Here is a 21802-nt window from a genome sequence, read left to right on the forward strand (position 1 = left end):
TCCCCACTAGGGACATACTGTAGGCTGCCACCTGGACATCTGTTCACAATTTTACCAAGCATTACCACCAGCCTCTCTTCTCCAAATCCAGGGCAGGGTTTGCCTCTGCAGTCTTGCAGGGCATCCTAGCAAACCCCTAGCTTCCTTGACTGCCTTCTCCCTTTTTCTCAGCTTTAGGAATCATCCCAAATGTGATGACTGCAACAGTGAAACACGAAGAACATAGTACAGTTGTGCACACTTAGCATAAATGTAGGTGTTCGAGTGTATTCACTGTTACATCCCTTACCTCTGCTTTGGGATTCTACCCAAGTGTAAGGACTGCAGCAATGTGAGATGAAGAACATAGTACAGTTTTGTACCTACCATAAATGTAGATGTTCGAAGATCCACATTGCTGCAGTCCAATTTACCCTCCCTCCCTCCTTCCCCTCTGTAGTTAGAGGCGGTTGTGTGGTTTGGGTTGTGAATATTGTGGATATTGTATATATTGTACATATGATTAGTGCAAGGGTGGTTGGTTGTTTTTTGCTGTCTTTTGGTTTTAACCTTTCTTTTTAGGGTCTTCTGACATCTGGGGCAAGAAAAGACTGAGGATATGACGTCGGTCATGCGCATTTGTACCCTGACGTTCTGATGTCAGTCTTAAGCGCCTTGACCGACGTCAGCCTAATACTTTGATATTCGGGCCGACCGAGGACAGCGGACTACCCAAGTGTAAGGACTGCAGCAATGTGGATCTTCGAACATCTACATTTATGGTAGGTACAAAACTGTACTTTAGCTTTGCTACAGGGGCAGAAGGCAAAGCCATCTCCAAACAAACCATTTCCAAATGGATACCACACTGCATCCATTCCTGCTACAGACAGCATGGAAAGCCTCCCCCAAGGGGGTCAGGACACACTCCACCAGAACAACCTCAACCTCTGCAGCTTTCCTCAGAGGAGTCCCCACTAGGGACATACTGTAGGCTGCCACCTGGACATCTGTTCACAATTTTACCAAGCATTACCACCAGCCTCTCTTCTCCAAATCCAGGGCAGGGTTTGCCTCTGCAGTCTTGCAGGGCATCCTAGCAAACCCCTAGCTTCCTTGACTGCCTTCTCCCTTTTTCTCAGCTTTAGGAATCATCCCAAATGTGATGACTGCAACAGTGAAACACGAAGAACATAGTACAGTTGTGCACACTTAGCATAAATGTAGGTGTTCGAGTGTATTCACTGTTACAGTCCTGGTTTTCCTCCCTCCATCCCCCTTTTCTTCTCTTTCTTTTCCCATTCTAACTTGTTGTTCTCCTTTCCTTACAAGAGACATATTGATATTTATTTTCCACTGGTGGGGTTCTTCCACCAGACCCTGGCCTCATACTTTGGGGCTCCTGACATTTGGTGCAAGAAAAACTGATGTAATGGCATCGGCTGCCTTACTTTATACTACTGACGACCTGACATCAGTCCTCAGGCAACAGCAACCACTGCAGAAATACTGAGTCTCTGGTATTCGGGCCGGCAAAGGGCTACCCTGGTATGGATAACCCAATTGTGATGACTGCAACAGTGAATACACTTGAACATCTACATTTATGGTACGTGTACACAACTGTACTTTCCACCTGGTCAAAGGGAAGCAGCAGCTTTAGAGAGAAAAATGCTGTGTCAAAAAAAGTCATCCAGGTAGTCCCACCAGACCAGATTAGATTTGGATTTTACTCGGGATTCTTTTTGGTGCCAAAAAAGACAGGGGACCGTAGCCAATCTTGGATCTTGGCAATTTAAACAAGTTTGTCACACAAAATTCCTGATGGCACGGTTCAATCCATTCTTCCCTGTTTGGAGAAAGGCGATTGGATGTACTCAGGATGCGTATTACCACATCGAAATAGACAAAAGTTCCAAAAGGCTTCTTTGCTTCCGGCTTGGAGCCAATCACTACCATTTCTGTGCTCTGCCATTCGGACTGTCTACAGCCCCCAGAGTGTTCAAATGCATGGCAGTAGTAACAGCTCACTTAAGACTGCAAGGATTCTGGATGTTTCCATATTTAGACGATTGGCTCTTTACCGCTCCCACGAAGCATCTACTGGTAACAGCCCTAAACTGCACCCTCTCTTTGGCGAACCTTCTGGAAATTGCTATAAATTGCCAGAATTCCAACCTGACTCTGACACAATCCTTTGACTTCTTCAGAGCAGTGTTCAGTACCCATTCCTGTGTAGTCTCTCTCCCAGACCACAGATTACAAAGACTAAGGCTCCAACTCCGTGTGATACTCTGTTAAAACAAAGTTTCAGCTCGAGAAGTCCTCCAGCTCTTAGGTTCAATGGTGCCTCTTGCAAAACTTCACACGAGACTTCTCCAATGGCTTTTTATCTCAGTGGTACCCAAATCATCACCCTTTGTCCTTTCTAATTCAAATAAATCGATGCAAGCAGGACCTAATTTGGTGGATGAGGCCAGAAACAGAGCTTTGGAGTCACTGCTTCCAGCCTTCTCAGCCCAGAGCCACTGTGACAATGGATGCTTCCCTGATTGGGGGGGAATTTTCAGGGAATAACTGGTCAAGGCACATGGTCTGCAATAGAGGCCAATCTGCATATAAATGTCTTAGAACTGAAGGCAGCTCTTTTAGCGTTGCAAGAATTTGTCTGTTTTTCCTTCTGGAACAATTCCCATCCAGTCGGACAACATGTCAATAGTCTGGTATATCAGCAAGCAAGGAGGAAGCAAATCCTATCACTTATGTTGTAAGGCCATGAGAATTTGGCAATGGGCGATAGCTTCCAGCTGCTTTCTGATAGCAACGCATATCCCCGGCGATTCCAACGTGATTGCAGACAAGCTGAGTGGGTGTGTTCTCCTGCCTCATGAGTGGTCTCTCAATCTGTACATAGCTGCGAAAATTTTCAACCATTAGGGCCAGCCTTGCTGTAACATATTCGCCACCCCATCAGACCACAAATGCAGCAGCTACTTTCCCTAATGTCCCCGCAGGGTGGTCTAATCCACGATTGCCCACGGGACTTCTGTATGCTTACCCCCCACTTCCTCTGAATCCCCAATTCATGAAGAAAGCTCTTCAGTTGAAAAACAAAGTGATCCTCATAGCAGCTTATTGGCTTTGGCAAGTATGGTTCCTCTTTCTCTGGCCTCGCTTACAATGCCGACCGTGGATTCTGGATCCAACTCCAGATGTTATTTCTCACCCCCAAAGGGTTGAGCCACACGAACTTAACCAGTCACAAGCTGACCACTTGGTTTCTCCACTTCTGCAGATTGCCAGGCAGAACAGCCTTTCCTCCCCAGTACATGACATTATTCTGGCCTCTCGCAAACCATCCACCAGGAAACTTTATCTTGACAAATGGAAAAGTTTTTCAGTTTGGTCTAAGCAGAGAAAACTAGATCCGTACTCAGCCCCAGTTACTACAGTGCTAGATTACTTATCAAATTTCTTTGAAGACTGTGCTTCAGCTTCAACTATATGGGTTCATCTGGCTGCCATTTCAAATTTCCATAATGGTTTTGGAAATTTCTCCTTAATCTCAAATCATCTATGCAAAACTTTTGTAAAAGGAGTCTCTCACATTAGACCTCCAGTCAAACAACCTATAGAACCATGGAGCCTCACACTAGTCCTACATTCTTTGACACAACCTCCCTTTGAATCTACAGCAACTTGTGACATCAAGTTATTATCCTGGAAATCTCTTTTTCTGGTGGCCATCACATGAGCTTAGGCGTATTTCCGAGCTCCACGCTCTATGAATAAAACACCCTTATTTAATTTTCCACAAAAACAGAATATCACTCCAGATGAATCCTTTGTTTCTCCCCAAAGTAATTTCTGATTTTTCTATTAACCAGACTATTGACCTACCAGTCTTTTTCACTATTTTTTTTAATAAAGGAGAGTGCTGTCTGCATTCATTAGATGTAGACAGTTGAGATTCTTTCTAGATAAGACAAAAACAATGTGCAAATCAGACCAGCTATTTATATCATTCTCTGGTCCTAAAATGGGAAAGTCACTTTCTAAGGTGACCTTATCTAAATGGCTCATAGACTGTATACTCTTCATTTATCATCATGAAAAAAACCTATACCACAGAAAATCAAATTTCACTCCACCAGATCAATGGCAATTTCTGTGGCATTCCACTCAAGAGCTTCTATGGACGATATCTGTGTAGCAGTAACGTGGGCAACTCCTCATACCTTTATAACTCATTACAAATTGGATTTGGTCTGCAGGAGAAGAGCTTCATTTGGCTCAATGGTTCTCAGGAATATTCTTCAATAAGGGCAACCCAAGTGACACAAGGTAGCTGGGGAGACTGTCTCATCAGTGATGAATGAATGAAGATCAACAACCTCAGATAAAGAAGTTATGTCTTAACATAATGTTCCATCTGTGTTGTTGATCTTCATTCATTCATCACATTCCAGCCTTTTTACCCCTCCTAATGTATTGTTTGTCACTGTTAATTCTGCCAAGATGGTTTCTGAACTTCAAGCTGTCATGGTGGTTCCTCCTTTTTGGGGTTTTCATAAGGACAGGGTATCTCTTAGTAACAATCATTTTATACCCAAGGTGGTTAATGATTTGTCCTTGAATCAGTCCATTCATCTTCCTTTTTTCCCTTCACAGAATCCTAGTGAGAGGATTCTTCATACCTTGGATTTACATGGATAGCTTAAATATTACTGTGACAAAGCAAATCATATCAGGATATCTGGGCAGGTTGTTTCCTTTTTTGCCAGGAGTTTGGGTTTGGTGGTATCTAAGCAAACTCTCTCTTCCTGGATTTCTAAGGCCACTTCTTTTTCTTTTCATGGCAAACAGCTTTCCTGTTCTGTTTAGTCTCATTGTACCAGAGCAGTGGCCTCTTGTGGTGGTTTTCTTTTTAAAGCTGTGGATACTAGATTTATGTTGATGTTGGAAGCTGGTACATGGTCTTCTGTTCACTTTCACCAAACATTACAAGTTGGTTCTCATTTGTAGGGTCAGGGCAGGTTTTGCCAGGGCCATCCTTCATGGGTTTTTGTAGGGGTCTTCTGTAGCTTCCTCCTCCCGTACTTTACTCTTGGGAGAGTACAAAAGCTACTGTAAAGAATACTGTAGCATTGATAGGGAAGGACAAAGTACAGTTGTGCAATATCTTACCATAACAGTAGATTTGATGTCAATCTTCATCCATTCTTGACTTGTGGGTACAGTTCTGATCCTCAGTACTGATTTGGACGTTATCTAGCTCATGTTAGTCAAAAAAAATCTCTTGAGCTACTAGTCTGCCCACAATGCTGTTCTCTACATTACCTCAGATCTCGTTTCCTGCTCTTACAGCAAGACCCATCAGCAGACTCCTCTCTCATAGCTAAGAAAAACTTTAATTTTGTACTTGATTCTCCTCTACTACTGTTGGTATTTACTTCTTATCATTATATTTACATTTTCTGGTCTACCCTTAGTGTGTGTTTATTTCCTTCCCGTTACCATCTGTAGTTCCCTTCCCCCTCTCCTTTACCATTGGGTAATCTCTCTACCATTGTTGGTAGTGCTTTCTTTGTGATGTGATCATGTGTTGACCATCTCTTCTTCCCTTTTTATTCTGCCTCTCCCTTTTTTGCTGATGGATAAATCTTGAGTTCCACTACTGGTTTCAAACAATGTAAAGAGTGCGGCAGAAAAATGCCAAACTCTGATGGTCACAAATGTTGTATGTACTGTTTGGGTATGTCTCACTTAAGCACTGTTTGTTCTGTCAGGGATTCAGTAACAGAGCCCTGGTAGAATGAAGAACTGAACTTAATCTCAAAGGGCTCCTTAAAGACCCTTTCGAAGAAGCCGTGTCCAAGGCTGACCAGTCTCCTCGAGCCTCTGGTTCCAAAACTTCCCATTTGGTGCCATCTCTCTCTGCACCAACTGTTAAAAAGCATAAACATGCATTTCTAGGTTCCACTTCGGAACCAAGAGGTAAGGCTCCGAAGACTTTGGAATGGACTGAACCTTTGGCACCGATTTCAACATCCACTCAAATTAAGACTTCACCCAAAATGACTAACTATGGTTCCGGCACTGACTCTGCCGTCAACCCAGTTGTCGACATCCACTGAAATTGACTTCACCCAAAATGGCTGTAACTATGGTTCCGACACTGAAACTGACTGTTACTACTACATGTCGGCGTCTATACCTCCTGTGGCCCTGCAAACTGGGCCAAAGACTGATATTTCTATTCACCCCAGGACCATTTATTCCCACTCTATTGACCCTTCCTTGGGTCCACTCCCTAGTCCCTTTCTAGAAAGTCTCTAGTCTCCTTCTGCATTGTGTATGCGCTCCACCAGAAGTCTCAGAAGTGAATAAAGTAAGGTTGGTGGATCAGATCCTTACAGCCAGGTGTCTTCTCCATCTTCTCAGCCCCCTCTCCCTTCTGGTGCAAGGGGCTTCTCAGCTCCCTCTCCTTTTCAGTGCAGGGGGCTTCTCTCCTATGACTCCATCCTATTCTCCTCCTCTGACCTCTTCATGTGTTGTAGAGCACTCCACTCCAACTTAACGGGTTCCAATAACCTCTGTGCCAACAGTCTTTTTGTCTTCACTGGCTAGGGCTCTAATGCATTTGGTGGCTTCTGGACTTTGCTTTTGCCGTCGGGTCCATGGTGTTTGAGCCAGCTCCGATTTTTTTTTTTTTTTTTTTTTTTCTTCTATGGGTGGTTGTGCCGACTGAGGACCTGTCCTCAGTTCTGATTTGTCAGGTGGGTCTCTTGGGAAGGGGTGTGGCCCCAGTTCCAAGTTTGTCTCTGTTCCAGTCTCCCATCCCTCCTCAGGGGGTCCTGCCTTTCAAGCCATGGAAAGAGCCTTGGCCACTGCCTCGTCTCAGGTGGCTCCTGTGTTAGCAGAGTCTCACCCTTTGACCCTAGGTTTATTGGCTCTACCACCAATCTCTACCCCTGAACAGCGATCCCCAAGGATACAAGACTTATCCGATAAAGGTCTACTCTCTTCCGAGTCTTCTTCAGATGCTTCCACTGAAGAGCACCTTGGAAGAGATCATGAATCACCTTGATTCTCCCGAAAAATGCATTACAGAGGACATGGATTTTGATGAGGGGGAGGTTCCCCATGGTCTCCTTCGGAGATGTTCTTGAGATCCTAAAACAGAGGGGTGATTGGAAACCCAAAAACCCTTTCTCTGAGGAGTCTGTGTACTTGCAGGCCTTTGGGGCACACCCATCTACTTCCTGTGTGATCCCACCACCTGACGACCTAATTAAGTTGATTGCTCAGCAGGTGTGGAAGGCTCCTGACTCTGCAGAACCTATCCCCCGGAGACTTAAAATATTTTCCGCTAGTGGGGACCAACTACATTGGGGAAAGGGCTTAGTAACTGATATCATGGTGGTAGCGGCTGCCACCAAGAAATAACTAGCTGACGAAAGTTCTACTCTACATCCACCTAACAGTGAGTCGAGGGCGATGGCCAGATTTGGGAAGTCGGGTCTATGCATTATCAACTTTCTCCATAAGGTCCTTGAACTTTTTGGCACACTTTACTAGACTTCAAAGGTATCTGGTCAAGGAACTGTCAGACACCCTGGCGGGTGCATTGGCTGAGGGGGTCTATGAACAGGTGGCCTCCCAGTTAGCTACCCTGGAGTCTATTGCAAACTCGTCCATGAGGCGCATTGCACATGCAGCCGAAGGGGTGACCAGGGCAGCAGGTTCAGGTTTTGCTATTAGATGACATGCTTGGATGCACCTGTGAGTTTGCGGAACTGTTCAAGACTTCCTTCGTCAATGCTCCCTTTGACGAATCCTCTTTGTTTGGGCCCAGAGTTAAAGAAACTCTATCCAGGTGTGAGAAGGATGGAAGACTGTCTGCTGTGGGCATATGTTTTTCCATTCTTCAATGATCCTACTCCAGGAATCAAAGGAGTGGCAAAATGTGGTTCAGAATTCCCAGAAGCCTTTCCAAGACACACGTGGTACAGATTCCCCTTGGGGCAGAGGGGGGAGTTGCAATGGAAGACGCCATCCCAGAGGCAGTGGTGGTCCTCAGAATCAGGGTTTCAGGGAGTCCTCCTTTGCCCATCCCTACCAGCGTTCCTGAAAGGGGCTCAATTGCTTGCCTCTGGAGGCAGTCGGGGGAAGATTCTCTTTGCACCCATCCGCCTGGTGATGTATAATTACCAGTGCCTGGGTGCTAAGTATTATTTCCCGAGGTTATTTAATTCCCTTCACCCTTTACCTGGAAGCCCCGAGCAAAACTCACTGATCCACTCAGTCAGAGGGATCAAGCAGCATTAGAAATATAAAAGTTGATAAGAGTCATTCAAGAAGTCTCGCAATTAGGATCCGAATTTTACTCAATATTCTTTTTAGTGCCAAAGTAACAGGGACTGGAAACCAATTTTGGATCTCAGCATTCTAAACAAATGTGTTCAACAGTCAAAATTCTGGATGGTCACGGTTCAGTCAATATTCCCTTTCTTGGAGGAAAACTATTGGATGTGTTCTATCAATTTTCAAGATGCGTATTACCTCATAAAGATGGACAAGTGCTTAAGAAGGTTTCCCTGCTTCCGGCTAGGAGCCAGTCATTACCAATTCAGAGTGCTGCCCTTTTGTCTCACCACAGCCCCTAGGGTGTTCATCAAATGTATGGCAGCAGTCACAAAGCACTTGAGGCTGCACAGATTCCGAGTGTTTCGTTACTTAGATGACTGGCTCTTCTCAGCTTCCACCAGGCATCTACTTCTACAAACGACGGACTTCATTTTGGAGCTATCTCAACAGTTGTGCATCAAGGTCAATCTTGCAAAGTCTCAACTAACCCTTTGTCAGGATATGGAATTCATAGGAGCTCGTCTCAACTCTCTCTCCTCTGTGGCATCCCTACCCCATCGCAGGTTGCAGAAAATACAATAGCAGGTTCATCCTATTCGTTCGAGCAAAATACCTGCTCTTCCAATTCTGCAGGTATTGGGCTCCATAACAGCAGCGATTAAGTTAGTCCCTCTGGGAAGGTTTCTTCAATGGCCGCTTGTGAACTAATGGTCTAGTCTAACCCACCCCATGAATCACCTAGTCTTCATATCAAGCTGATGCAAAAATGACTTATCCTGGTGGATGCAGTTTGAAGAGATTCTTCTAGGCTGTCCCTTTGTCACTCCACAGCCCAAGGCCAAAGTGACCACATATGCTTCTCAGATGAGGTGGGGGGGGGGCATTATCTTGGAAATACAGTCCAAGGCACTTGGTCCACCTCTGAGTCCAATCTGCATATCAATGTTCTAGAGCTGAGAGCAGTGCTTCTAGTGCTGCAAGCATTTCATTTTGCCTTGCCTCAAGGAATGATAGCTATTCAGTCAGACAACATGTTCGTAGTCTGGTACATCAGAAAACGGGGGGGGGGGGGTCCAAGTCCTATCTGCTGTGTTGAGAAGCCATTTGAGTGTGGCAATGGGTCATAACTTCCAACTGCTTTCTGATAGCTACACACATCCCATGGAGTTCAAACGTGATTGTGTACAAACTGAGCAGATGTATTCTCATGCCTCACAAGTGGTCTCTAAACTCCAGGGTAGCGAAGAAGATTCCTCTCCACTGGGGCCAGCCTTGCTGACACCTGTTTGCTTCACCCCTGAACAAGTGCAGAAGCTACTTTGCCCTAATTCCCCCTCAGGGGTAGTCCCCCAGAGATGCTCTTCGCCTGGATTGGCCCCCGGGTCTCCTTTATGCCTTTCCCCATTCCCCCAATACCCCTTTTCCTCAAGAAAGCAGCTCGGTTGAGAAGCAAAGTAATCCTCATTGCATCTTACTGGCCTTGACAAATATGTTTTTTCTTTCTTTTACCTCATCTACTTCAACGATTGTGGATCTTCTGGTTCTGGACCTTCTGTCCCATCCTCAGAGACTAGTGCATCCCAATCTACAGACTCTCAAGCTGACTACTTGGTTTCTCCAATTGTTAATCACCAGGCTTTTTGAAATTCCATTCCCTGTACAACACATTCCCATAAGCCATCCACCAGCAATCTCTATCATAGGAAATGGAAGAGATTTTCTATCTGGGCTTGTGATAATGGTTTGGACCTCCTTTCAGTGCCAGTAGAAAAAGTTCTAGAGTTTCTAGCAACCACTTTTGGTAAAGGAGCTGCTTCTTCCACTATTAAGGTTATTTTAGCGCTATTTCAAATTACCATAATGGTTTTGGTAATCAGCCCTTAATCTCTCACAGACTTTGTAAGGTTTTTCTTAAGGGCACCATTCATTTCAAGCTCCCATTCAAGGAACCTCTACCACCATGGGATTTGACCATTGTTTTGCAGTCTCTTACATTACCCCCATTTGAACCTGTGACTTTCTTGGAAAACTTTGCATCTTATTGCTATCACTTCAGCAAGACGGGTTTCTGAACTACAGGCTCTTTGTTCTAAACCCCCTTATCTAGTTTTCCATAAAGACAGTGACACTCAGAACAAACCCATTCTTTCTTCCTAAAGTGATTTCAGAGGCCAACATCAATCAGTCTGTAGTTTTGCCTGTATTCTTTCCAAATTATTCAAATAAAGGTGAGTACTGCTTGCACTTCCTGGACGTACACAGTTATGTTTTTACCTGGACAGAGCCAAACAATTTAGACAATCAGAACAATTATTTGTATCTTTTGCAAGCGCAACTTTGGGCAAAACTGGTTTCTAAGTTTGCTCTTTCAAGATGGTTAAAGGATTTTATTTCTTTTATTTATATGAAAGAGTCTGACTCACTATGCCAGTGAAGGAACTTTCTACCAAGGCTATAGCAATTTCAACTGTTTTTCATTCTTAAGCTTCCATGTCAGAAATTTGCGCAGCTGCGACATGGGCTTCTCCACATACCTTTATCAGTCGTTACAAATTGGATATGGTCTCCAGGACAAAGCCTCCTTTGGTTGTGGTTCTCAGGACTGTTCTTCCATAGGGCCACCCGAGATCTAAGGTAGCTGGGAACTCTGTTCCACAAGTCAAGAATAGATGAAGATTGATAACGTCCGATAAAGAAGTTATGACTTACCATAACGTTCCATCTGTGTTGTCGATCTTCATCTGTTCTTGCGTCCAACTTCACCTGTCCCCTCTTATAGATTTCTGGTGGAGCAACATGTGGTCTTGGGTTTCCTTGTTAGGAATGCACTTTGGACATGGCTTCTGGCTTGAGTTAGGGTATCCTTTTCTGTAAGCCTGTAAACTCAGTCTGAGGTATTGTAGAGAAGGGGCATTGTGGGCAGACTAGTAGCGCGAGAGATTTTTTTGGCTGATGCGAGCTAGAAAATGGCTGAGTCGGTTCTGAGGATTGGAACCGTACCCACAAGTGAAGAATAGATGAGGATCAACAACAGATTTTTTTGGCTGATGCGAGCTAGAAAATGGCTGAGTCGGTTCTGAGGATTGGAACCATACCCACAAGTCAAGAATAGATGAGGATCGACAACACAGATGGAACATTATGGTAAGTCATAACTTCTTTGTCATACTTCTCACTGTTGCAATATTCTCTGCTCCCTGTAAATTTCTGATGTTTACCTTCTGTCTGAGGGGTCTTTCATCCTTCTCCTTTTCTACATGCAACTCCTCCATTTTCTGGATGTACATTTGTTTTCTTTTGGAATTGCTCTGGCTTTTCTGGGGCACTTCAGTTTTGTGGATTAGGCACTCCTACTTCACATATGTACCTTACGGCTTTCACATAAGACATATATCAGAAGATTATGTAAAGGCTTTGTTATGCTGACCAGATGTTCAGCTATCCTAAGCTAGATATCCCAAAAATAAAGAATAGTACAACAGTGAGAAGTAAAACTTTTAATGTTATGTTAAGATCTTGCACAACTGCACTTTACCTTTGCATAAAAACCTTTCTTGTAATAATTTTGCTTATTTATACTTTCTTCAGGAAAGTTATTCTAAAGCTAATAATGTGTGTTTTAATGGACTATCACAAGACTGTACTTTACTTTTAAACAGAAGAGCTGTTTTTTTCCCTGTCTGTTTAAAAGTTGATTAAAGTAACTGAAGACTATTTTTTCTGTCAAGAAATTGTTTATTTTAGTTTGCAGTGCTGGCAAATTTCTTTTTACTTCTTATGGGCGGAAAGTGACTTTTAAAGACATTTTATTTTTGCCGGCATTTCCTGCCTTTGTTCTCCAAGAAAGAGAGACCATTTTCAGCTTGACCATAGAGCAAAAACTGTAGGTTCCACAGTCAGTCCTTGTTCCAGCCACTAAAAAAAAAGTTGTGCAAACTGACTTTGCCACTATAGCAGGCTAGCAGTTTGACTCAACTGCAGGTGGTTGACTCTACTGTGGCCATTAGTTGTACCTCAGACCACTCACCTTTTACCCCAGATCCCTGTGGTGTAGCACCTACAGCCAATATGGACCAGTGGTTAGTCACGTCCTCTATATCTGTTGGGGGTCCCCTCAGTGGGCAGTGGAAAGCCACTGTTGTCAGACCTTTGAGAGGGAACAGGGAAGGCTTCCCTTTTTTGTCAGAATATTGTGCCCATCCATAGGGAAGATGCTGCTGCCACTAGTAACACTGTTAGCCCCATTTTTCCTGTCAAAAAAAAACAGAAGACTAAGCATGTTCCTCCTCCTCAAATTTCCTTAGACAGGTATAGTTTACTGCGCCTGGCTTGGGATTTACTTTAGGCTGTTGATGCTTTTTGTAAACTAGTTTCTGGTAAAAGAAAGAGGAATACTTCCTTTCCTGAAGAGATTCAAGATTCTGAGTCTGTAAATGGGGCTCCAGGGACAAAATGCAGGATGTTATGTGATCCTATCTCGCCTACATTCTGAATGATGGGTTGACTCGGCACGCTTATGCCAAAGAGCGAAGTCTCTTACTGGCTGAGCTTACCATATCCCAGGATGCACCACTACCAGTCTCCCAGATCTCGTTTGCCGCTAACAAGTGAAGACGTGGTCTCGAGCTGGCTGAGTTAAGTAGTGATTTTTTCACTAGTTTTTCTGTCAGGTTTTTCTTCTTTTTCTACAAAAAGCTGTTTTAACAGCTATTCTTGTGTTTTGAGTGTGTTTGACAAAATTCACTTGGTGAATTCTTGTGTTGTGAGTGACTAGGAGTACCTCTTGTCTGGAAAGGCCTTTCGGTCTTTTGTTTGTAGGTGACTTGGTTCTGTTTTGAATCATTTACATTTCTCTTCTTAAATAAGAACTACGAGAGAAAGTATTATATTACAGAGTTTGTGCTGTGTTTGACTAACTCAGAGTATTGCGAGTGATAACTGTAAGCCTACTCTAGGTGTATTACCAGTGTTCTTTCAGTTACTTTTGAAAATTTCTGTAATGTCTCAGAATCCCAGGCCTTGGCTTCAAGAAATGTGTAAAATGTAGCTTCAAAATGTCCATCACGGACGATCACTCGCTATGTGTGTATTGCTTAGGGGCAAAGCATTTACAGGAATCATGTAGTGTATGTCACGCTTTTTCCTCAAGGGTCCTCCAGGAGAGGAAAAATAAATTAATTCTTAAGGGATTAATTAAACCTTCTTTCGAAGAAGCTTTGGCATCCTCTCCTTCTCCGGCCAAAAAGAAAAGGCTCCGACCAGTCCGTCGGATCCGATCGCTAAGAAACAAAGGCAGGCCTCTCCTTCGGCTCCAAGGACTTCGGAGCCGAGGTCGGAACGGTCTGCCTCGATGCCACCAGTATCGACTCCTCTGGCCGGAGCCGATAGCTGGGGCATCGAGGCGGGTCATCTTCGTCGGCTCCACTGCTCGGAGCCGACAAAGGTTGCCCGCTCAGACACTTCCTCCTCGGCGCAGTCCACCTCGGCACCGATGGAAACTGGTGTGTGTATTCCTCGGCGCCGATACTCATCGAGTCGCCGAGCCGGTCCCCTAGCCCTTTGGGGCCATTGGAGAGGCCTTCTCGGACCCGTTCTGTTTCCTCTCGGTCTTCGAGGATGTCAGATTCTGATATAGACAGGGTGCTCCAAAGACTGTTCCAGTCCCCAGTCTTCCAAAAATTTGTTTGGTTCCGACCCAGTTGGCTTCGGAGCCGATGACCTTGGCCACCCCATTGCCATTCCTCCTCCGACTGCTTCGCCCGGTCGGAGCAGGTGCTGTTGGAGCCGATGGAGATCTCAGGGTCGGCTCCGACCCTTACTCCAACCAGGCCTTGGTCCGAGTTTGATGACGTCTTCGGCTGGACCCGGGGTGATGTTTGGGACCTATGCTTTCGGTTCCGAGCCTCCCTCGGTGCTCTGCGGGTCTTCCGTCGACTATCACGGCTCCGGGACCGGACACTCCCAGGATTCTGGGGTCCGGCTTTCAGAGCCATGAGGAGTGCCTTGGCCAAGTCCTCTTCGCCATCTCCCGGCTTTACCGGCACCTTCCCTAGGCGTGGAGACTGGGTCTTTGGCAGTTCCCTGTCCGTAGTCAGCGGAGCCCCGGGGCCTGAGGTTACCCCCAGTGGGGTTCCCCTCCTCCTGAGGGTTCTTCTGAGCTGTCTTGGAGGAACCCCCAAGGAAGAGATCGTGCAAGAGGAAGCACGTGGACTCCCCGAGTCTATTACTTCAGACACTGATCTGGATGATGCAGAGGGTCCCGAAGTCGTCCTCGGATGATGTCTCCTTTGCAGACATCTTAGAGATCCTCAAACAACGAGGCGGCTGGATATCCAAACCCCTCTACTGGCGAGTCAGTGCTCCTCAAGGCCTTTGGGGCTCAGCCCTCCGCCTCCTGGGTGTCTCCGCCTTCGACGAGCTTCTGGATTTAGTTTGTCGAGGGAACATCCAGATACCGTGGAACCAGTCCCTTCTCGTCCAAATAAATTTTTGTCTGCTCCCCGAGAAGGAGTTCCTCACTAAAGGCGTGGCTGTAGATGCCATGGTGGTGGCATCTGCTACACAACAGGGCGTGGCAGAGGCTTCAGCGTCCATCCATCCTCCTAATAAGGAGTCTAGGAGTATGGACAGGTAGGAAGCACCCTGACTTCAGCGGCCTTTACTTTAAGGTCTCTGAATTATTTGGCACATTTTACCAGGCTTCAGAGGGATCTGGTCAAGGAGTTGTCAGATTCCCTCTCGGGTAACTTACCTGAGCAGCTAGCCCAGTCGGTTAGCTCTCAGTTGGCTATCCTTACGTCAATTTCTAACTCGTCCATGAGGCTCATTTCCTATGCGGCCGAAGGGGCGGGTAAACGGCAGGCACAGGCGTGGCTCTCGGAGACAAGCCTGGCTCCGTTGTGTCAGTTCGGAGGCCTTCAAGTCTTCCTTCGCCGGCGCTCCCTTTGATGGGTCCTCCTTGTTTGGACCCAAGGTTAAAGACACCCTTACCGCTGTGAGCAAGAGGGAAAAACTTTATCTGCCGTAGGTGCCCGTTATTCCACTCCCTTCGGCCTTACCCCAAGGCTAAAGGAGGGAAAATGTGGTTCCGCAAATCCGTAAGTTTTTCTCCCAACAGCAGGAAGAATCCCCTTCCAGAGGCAGAGGGCGGGAAATTTTTCAGGAGGCGCCGTCCCAGAGGCGGCAGAGGGCCCCGCAATTCTGGAGACCGCGAGTCCTTTCGTGGCTCTTCAGCCTCCCACACGTCATGAGGGATTGCCCGGCTGTGCTGCTCGAGCCAGTCGGGTGTCGTTGCCAAGCACCTAAAAGCCTGGGAGTCAATCACTCAGGACAGATGGGTGCTTCGGATCATTGCCGGAGGTTACACCATCCCATTCACATTCGCCCCACCGTCCAAAAGAATCCCGGACCCACCACCCAGTCAAAGGGAAATGGCAGCCGCAGAAGCTTTAAAGCTGCTAGAAAAGGAGTCATCCAACGGTCCCCACAGACCAGATCGGATCAGGAAATTACTCCAGGTTCTTTTAGTGCCAAAAGACAGGGGACCTGAGACCAATATTGGATCTCAGCAGACTGAACCAATCCGTCACGAAATCCAAATTCGAATGGTCACGTTACAATCCATTCTCCCATTGTTGGAGAAGGATGTTTGGATGTGCTCCATAGACCTCAAGGGCGCCTATTATCACATACCGATACATCAGGCGTCCAGAAGGTATCTGCGCTTCAGCCTGGGAGTCAGTCATTACCAATTTTGCGCTCTGCCCTTTGGTCTCACCACAGCCCAGACAGTGTTCACCAAGTGTTTGGCAGTAGTGACGGCTCACCTGATAAGTCTTGGATTCCAAGTGTTTCCCTATCTGGACGACTGGCTCCTGACTGCCACCACCAGGCATCTACTAATGGACAACCTCAAAGCCACCATCTCCCTGGGTGTTACCCTGGGGATTACATTCAATTGGTCAAAGTCTGTCTTGCTGCCCTCTCAGCATAAAGTTCATAGGAGCAGAGATAGACTCAAGATTGATCTTGGCGTCTTTCTTCCTGCGTAAAGGATCCAAACTTTACAGGGCCAAGTTCAAGCTCTGATCTCGAGATCCAAAGCCCCAGCCAGGATGGTTCTACAAGTTCTAGGCTCAATGTCTGCCACGGTTCTTTTAGTCCCTCTGGCAAGATTGCACATGAGGATTCTTCAGTGGCTATTGTCAACGCAATGGTCCTTTCAGGATCTTCCCCTCAATCATCACATCATGATTACGGATATATGCAGAAGGGACCTTCGCTGGTGGCTTCAGACATCCAATTTGGATCAAGGAAACCCCTTTGTTCTTCCCTCTCCAGTGGTTACCCTGACGACAGATGCCTCCCAGATAGGGTGGGGTGGCATTGTCTGGGCAGGCTAGTTCAGGGCTCCTGGCTTCCAGACGAAGCTCTTCTCCACATCAATGTGTTGGAGATGAGGGCTGTACTTCTATCCCTACAAGCCTTACACAAGTTTCTTCCTCAGGGCATCATCGCCATCCACACAGACAACATGTCGGTGGTTTGGTATCTGAACAAACAAGGAGGGACCAGATCATACCCCCTTTGCAGAGAGGCCATGAGAGTGTGGGAATGGGCTGTAGCTACCAACCGCTTCTTGGTAGCGACCCACATCCCGAAAGTCAAATATATTGACAGACAAATTGAGCAGGACAATTCTCTCTCCTCACGAGTGGGCACTAAACCACACAGTAGCAGCCCAGGTTTTCAGGAGATGGGGGCCGTGCTGCGACCTATTTGCAACTCCATTAAACACCAAGTGCCAAAGGTTCTTCTCCTTGATCCCACATCAGGGAGTACCAGCCATGGATGCTCTAGCACAACCTTGGCCAACAGGGCTACTTTATGCCTTTCCTCCAATTCCTTCTTCCCAGAGTTATTCAAAAGCCTCTCAACTGGGGTCTTCAATGATACTGATTCCCCGTACTGGCCTCGTCAGGTATGGTTTCCCTACCTGAAGAAGCATGCAGTGGACGATCCGTGGACTTTAGACCTGATTCGGACTTGCTAATCCATCAGTCGGGACTTCGACATCAGTCCCTTCAATCTTTGAAATTGACAGCTTGGCTCCTCCACTTCCGACTTTGGTTAGAAGGCACACACTAGACCGGAAGTTGTTCACATTTTATCTTCGCCCACAAACCCACCACTAACAAATTGTACCTTAGTAAGTGGAAGAGGTTTGCTATCTGGGCTCAACTCAAGGGCTTAGACCCTATCACTGCTCCTGTCCCAGAGGTCTTGAAATTTTTAACATCCCTGTTTAATCAGGGATCTTCTGTCTCAACTATTAAAGTCCAACTAGCGGCTATCTCTAAATTCCACGAATCCATGGATCCTCCTTTGATGAGCGGCAGACTATGCAAAACTTTCATTAAAGGTGCGAGCCTATTAAGACCACCAGTTTTTCATCCTGCACCTCCGTGGGATCTTGATTTGGTGCTTGGCATTAACATCTCCCCCTTTCGAACCGGCTGCTACATGCGAGTTAAAATATCTGTCTTGGAAAACTGCCTTCTTAGTTGCAATTACTTGCAAGAAGAGTTTCAGAGCTTCAAGCCCTGTCTATTAAGCCACCGTACTTGATTTTCCACAAGGATAGAGTATCACTTAGGCCTAATCCATCCTTTGTCCCAAAGGTCTGTTCTAGTTTCTGCCTCCAACAATCTCTAGAGCTACCGGTTTTCTTCCAAAATTCTCCAATGAAGCAGAATACACTCTTCATAAATTGGATGTTCACAGGCAATTACGCTTCTATTTAGACAGGACTCAGCAACCGTGAGTCAGACCAGTTGTTTGTGTCCTGCTCAGATCATAAACTGGGCCAAACCATCACGGAAGCTACTATCGCAAAATCGATCAGAGGTTGCATAACTCAGGCTTATTCTTCTTGAATAAGCAACTTACAACATCTATCAAGGCTCATTCTACCAGAGCTATGGCTACTTCTATAGCTTTTCATTCCAAGCTCGCTATATCGAAATCTGTGCTGCGGCTACTTGGTCCAATCTGCACACTTTCATTTCCCACTACAAATTGGATGTGGCATCTAAAGGACGAGCATCATTTGGTTCCTCGGTACTCAGGAGTGTTTTCCAGTGAGCCACCCAGGATTCAGGTGCTAGGACGCTGTCCCATCATTCAGAATGTAGGCGAGATAGGATCACATAACATCTTTTAGTTATGTACTCACCATAACTTCAGATGTTTGGGATCCATCTCGCCATTCCCCACCCTCCTTCCCCCTGCCTTGGAGATCAGAAGAGATTGAACGGTTTTGAGTTTTACTGTTTTATCTTGTTTCATCTGACGATGTTATATAAGCAGGGTATGCATGTGTGCATGTATGCGGACAAACTAGATCTGGGGGACTGGTAGTGGTGCATCCTGGGATATGGTAAGCTCAGCCAGTAAGAGACTTCGCTCTTTGGCATAGCGTGCAGTCGGAGCCGAGGGATCGGCTCCGAACCCATCATTCAGAATGTAGGCGAGATGGATCCCAAACATCTGAAGTTATGGTGAGTACATAACTAAAAGTTTTTCTTCCCCTAGATTTCTGATTCAGACTCTAGGAAGAGCTCAGTTTCTAATTCTGCCTATTTGGATTTGTCTTTGTTTGATATTGTTTCCAGAATATGCCACTTTTTTCAGTGGCAGAGCAATGAGGTTTCTCAGTCTGTCAGAAAGTACTGTGAGCTGTTACAGAAGGAATTTCCACAGCCTATAACCACTCCACTCCCAGGTCTCGTCCATCTTGAATTATGTGCATGTTACTGCCTGTAGTTTTTGTGGCAGCCAGATGTCCCCTCAAAGGCAGATAGGATATATAAAGATCCTCAGTCTTCAAGTTTTTATATACTTTTCCAAACCTGATCCAGCAGCTATTGCTTTAGTTAATCCTGCTGCTGCTAAAAACTTATATTTGATGTTGTCCATTCACTATATATCATGAATGGGTCTTCGGATCTATCCCCCTCATCCAACTTGGCAATTCTTCCAGCTAAATACGATCTGAGCCTCAAACTCCACCAACTTCCATAATGGCTCACTGTTTTCAAACCCTCAGATCTCGTTTGCCATCTTCCAGCACAGACGTGATTTCTGAGCCTCTTACAGATAAGTGGAGTTTTCTTTTTCAGTAAATTTCCTCCTCCTAGTGGTTTTTCCAAGCTCTTTGTTGGTTCTTTCTATACTTCTGCTACCTCCCCTCCCATGCTAAACTTTTCTGTTGGCAGTTGTCGCTGGCATTAGCCTTTCTCTAACCCCTTATTCTCCATTAATTTTTCTGTCTCTCTTCTTTCCTATCTAAAAAAAAAAAAAAAAAAAAAAAACTTTCCCAGTATTTTGTAGTTAACTTCGTGTAGTAGTGTTTGCTTGTAGACGTTGCTTTTTGTGAGTGCTAGACAGCATATTTGACAAGCCAGAATAGCCCTCTGGTTTTAAGAGGTGTGCCTCTTGTGGGCATAAGTTCCCCAATTCTGATGGCCACAAGAGGTGCGTATATTGCTTGGGTCTGCGGTATGTGGAGATGCCATGTGACATCTGTTCATCCTTCAACCCCCGGGCCCTCACAGACCGCCAAAATGAAATAGTCCTACGAGGTCTTCTCCCACCTTCTGGAGCCCAGACCCCCATCTGTTTCTCAGGGGTCCATATCTTCCACTCCCAAGAAGAGTTTGATCCATCTTCCTCCGATCTGTCGGGTTCTTATTTCTTTGTGGGTGTGAGAGGACCCTCACATCTGATGGAGCCTCCTTTGACTGCGTCATCTCTGCCGGATCTTCAGACCTCGAGATAGCAAACCATATTGGAGCCTATAGAACCTGTCTGGATCCAGAGCTCCTCCTCTCTGGATCAGACTCCTAGTCAGTTTCGCCAAGATCAAAGGTTCTCAGAGCCATACTCTGGGATGGAGTAAATCCCCCTCTTTGATCTGGACTGTCTGTCCCACAGTGTTGCCGGCTAGGTCCGTTCACTCACTCACTCATCCATATCTTCCAGATCCTCTCCGCTGTCCCACTCCAATATGGATCTGATAAGTTTCATCAAAGCTCAGGTCCAGCTGGGGATCTTGCCTTCTCCGACCCACGCTGGATCCACAAGAGCTCCGACCTCTGTACTACAGCCTCCTCATCTGGTCTGATATTTGGTTTCAGAGCCACAGGGCCTTGCTGTCCCGAGTGGACTGGAGTCGGAGGAAGGAATAGCTTTTTCCTTGACCCTGACAGTGTCACAGACCAGCTCTGCTCCTCTTGGAGCCAAGCAGGTCCCAGACCCGAGAGGTTGGCAGCGAGTCCTCGGGGCTGGTGTTAGCTCCAACCTTTTCGGAGCTGTCCCCTCCCCGGGGGGGCCTTTAGCCTTTGACAGCTCTGGGACGGTGCCTTCTAGAGGTGTCAGATCCGGGATGACCTCATCCTTCTCTCCCTTGGTGGTCTTGGCCACTGGGGGTGGAGGGACCAGTCTTTTTGGCATCGTCAACCTTCCAGATGGCAGAGAGGGCACTCTCTACTTCTAGAGACCAGTCTCTCTTCCACTAGGTTCCTACCCAGTCCTTGGCGGATCAGGGCTTTGCTTCCCTTCATCAGATCCATAGTCAGCCTCTCCTAGAAAGCCTTCAGTTTGTCTCTCAGCAAGGGATCCCATCTGTCTTCTGAGTCCTCCCCTAAGTACACAACCAAGGAGGCCATTCGGAAGCATTGGTGCAAGAGGAAGCACCTAGACTCCCCTTTGGCATCATTGATGAAAGACACTGATTTCGAAGAAGGGGAAGGGTTCCCCGATCTCCACCCGATGATATTTCCTTTGGGGATTTCCTAAAAATTCTAAAGCAAAAGGGTGGATGATCTTCCCAACCCCCCTCCTTGGAGGAGCCAGTGTTTCTGATGGCATTCGGGATGGGCCCATCGGATCCTGGGTGACCCTACCGGCGGAAGAACTTCTTGACCTCATCACCCACCAGGCTTGTAAGGAGCCTGACATGACGGAACCAGTTCCCAAACACGTGGATAAGTATCTTAGGCCACCCAGTGACTGCCCCTTTTGTTGTAAAGGTGTCCCAGTTGATGCTGTTGTGGTGTCAGCAGCCACAAGGAGCTAACAGAACAGAGTTCCACTGTTCACCCTGATCAGGGTGTGTCTTGGTCTTTGGGCAGGCATGAAAAGCACATGTATGCCTCAGCCACTTTCTTGCTGAGAGAATTGAATTACTTGGCACATTTCACGTGCCTTCAGGGAGATTTGATTAAGGAAATCTTCACCTGCCTGACCGTGTCAGAGGAAGATTATAAAAAGGTCTTTCCTCAACTGACCACTATGTCCTCTATAGCTAATTCCTCAATGAGGTTAATTTTCCTTGCTGCGGAAGGTACCTCATTAGCAGCTGGTTCATGCATAGCCCTTAGGAGACATGCCT

The 21802-nt window shown here is 46.2% G+C and overlaps 1 protein-coding gene across 1 annotated transcript in view; it reads left to right on the forward strand.

Moving 5' to 3' along the window:
• Positions 1-21802, forward strand: part of LARP4B (La ribonucleoprotein 4B) — a 2371531-nt gene that overhangs the window by 1290361 nt on the left and 1059368 nt on the right. The window lies entirely within an intron of this gene.

Source organism: Protopterus annectens, chromosome 3.part0 (genome assembly GCF_019279795.1).
Source record: "Protopterus annectens isolate FY-2018-M chromosome 3.part0, PAN1.0, whole genome shotgun sequence".
NCBI classification, from domain to species: domain Eukaryota; kingdom Metazoa; phylum Chordata; order Ceratodontiformes; family Protopteridae; genus Protopterus; species Protopterus annectens.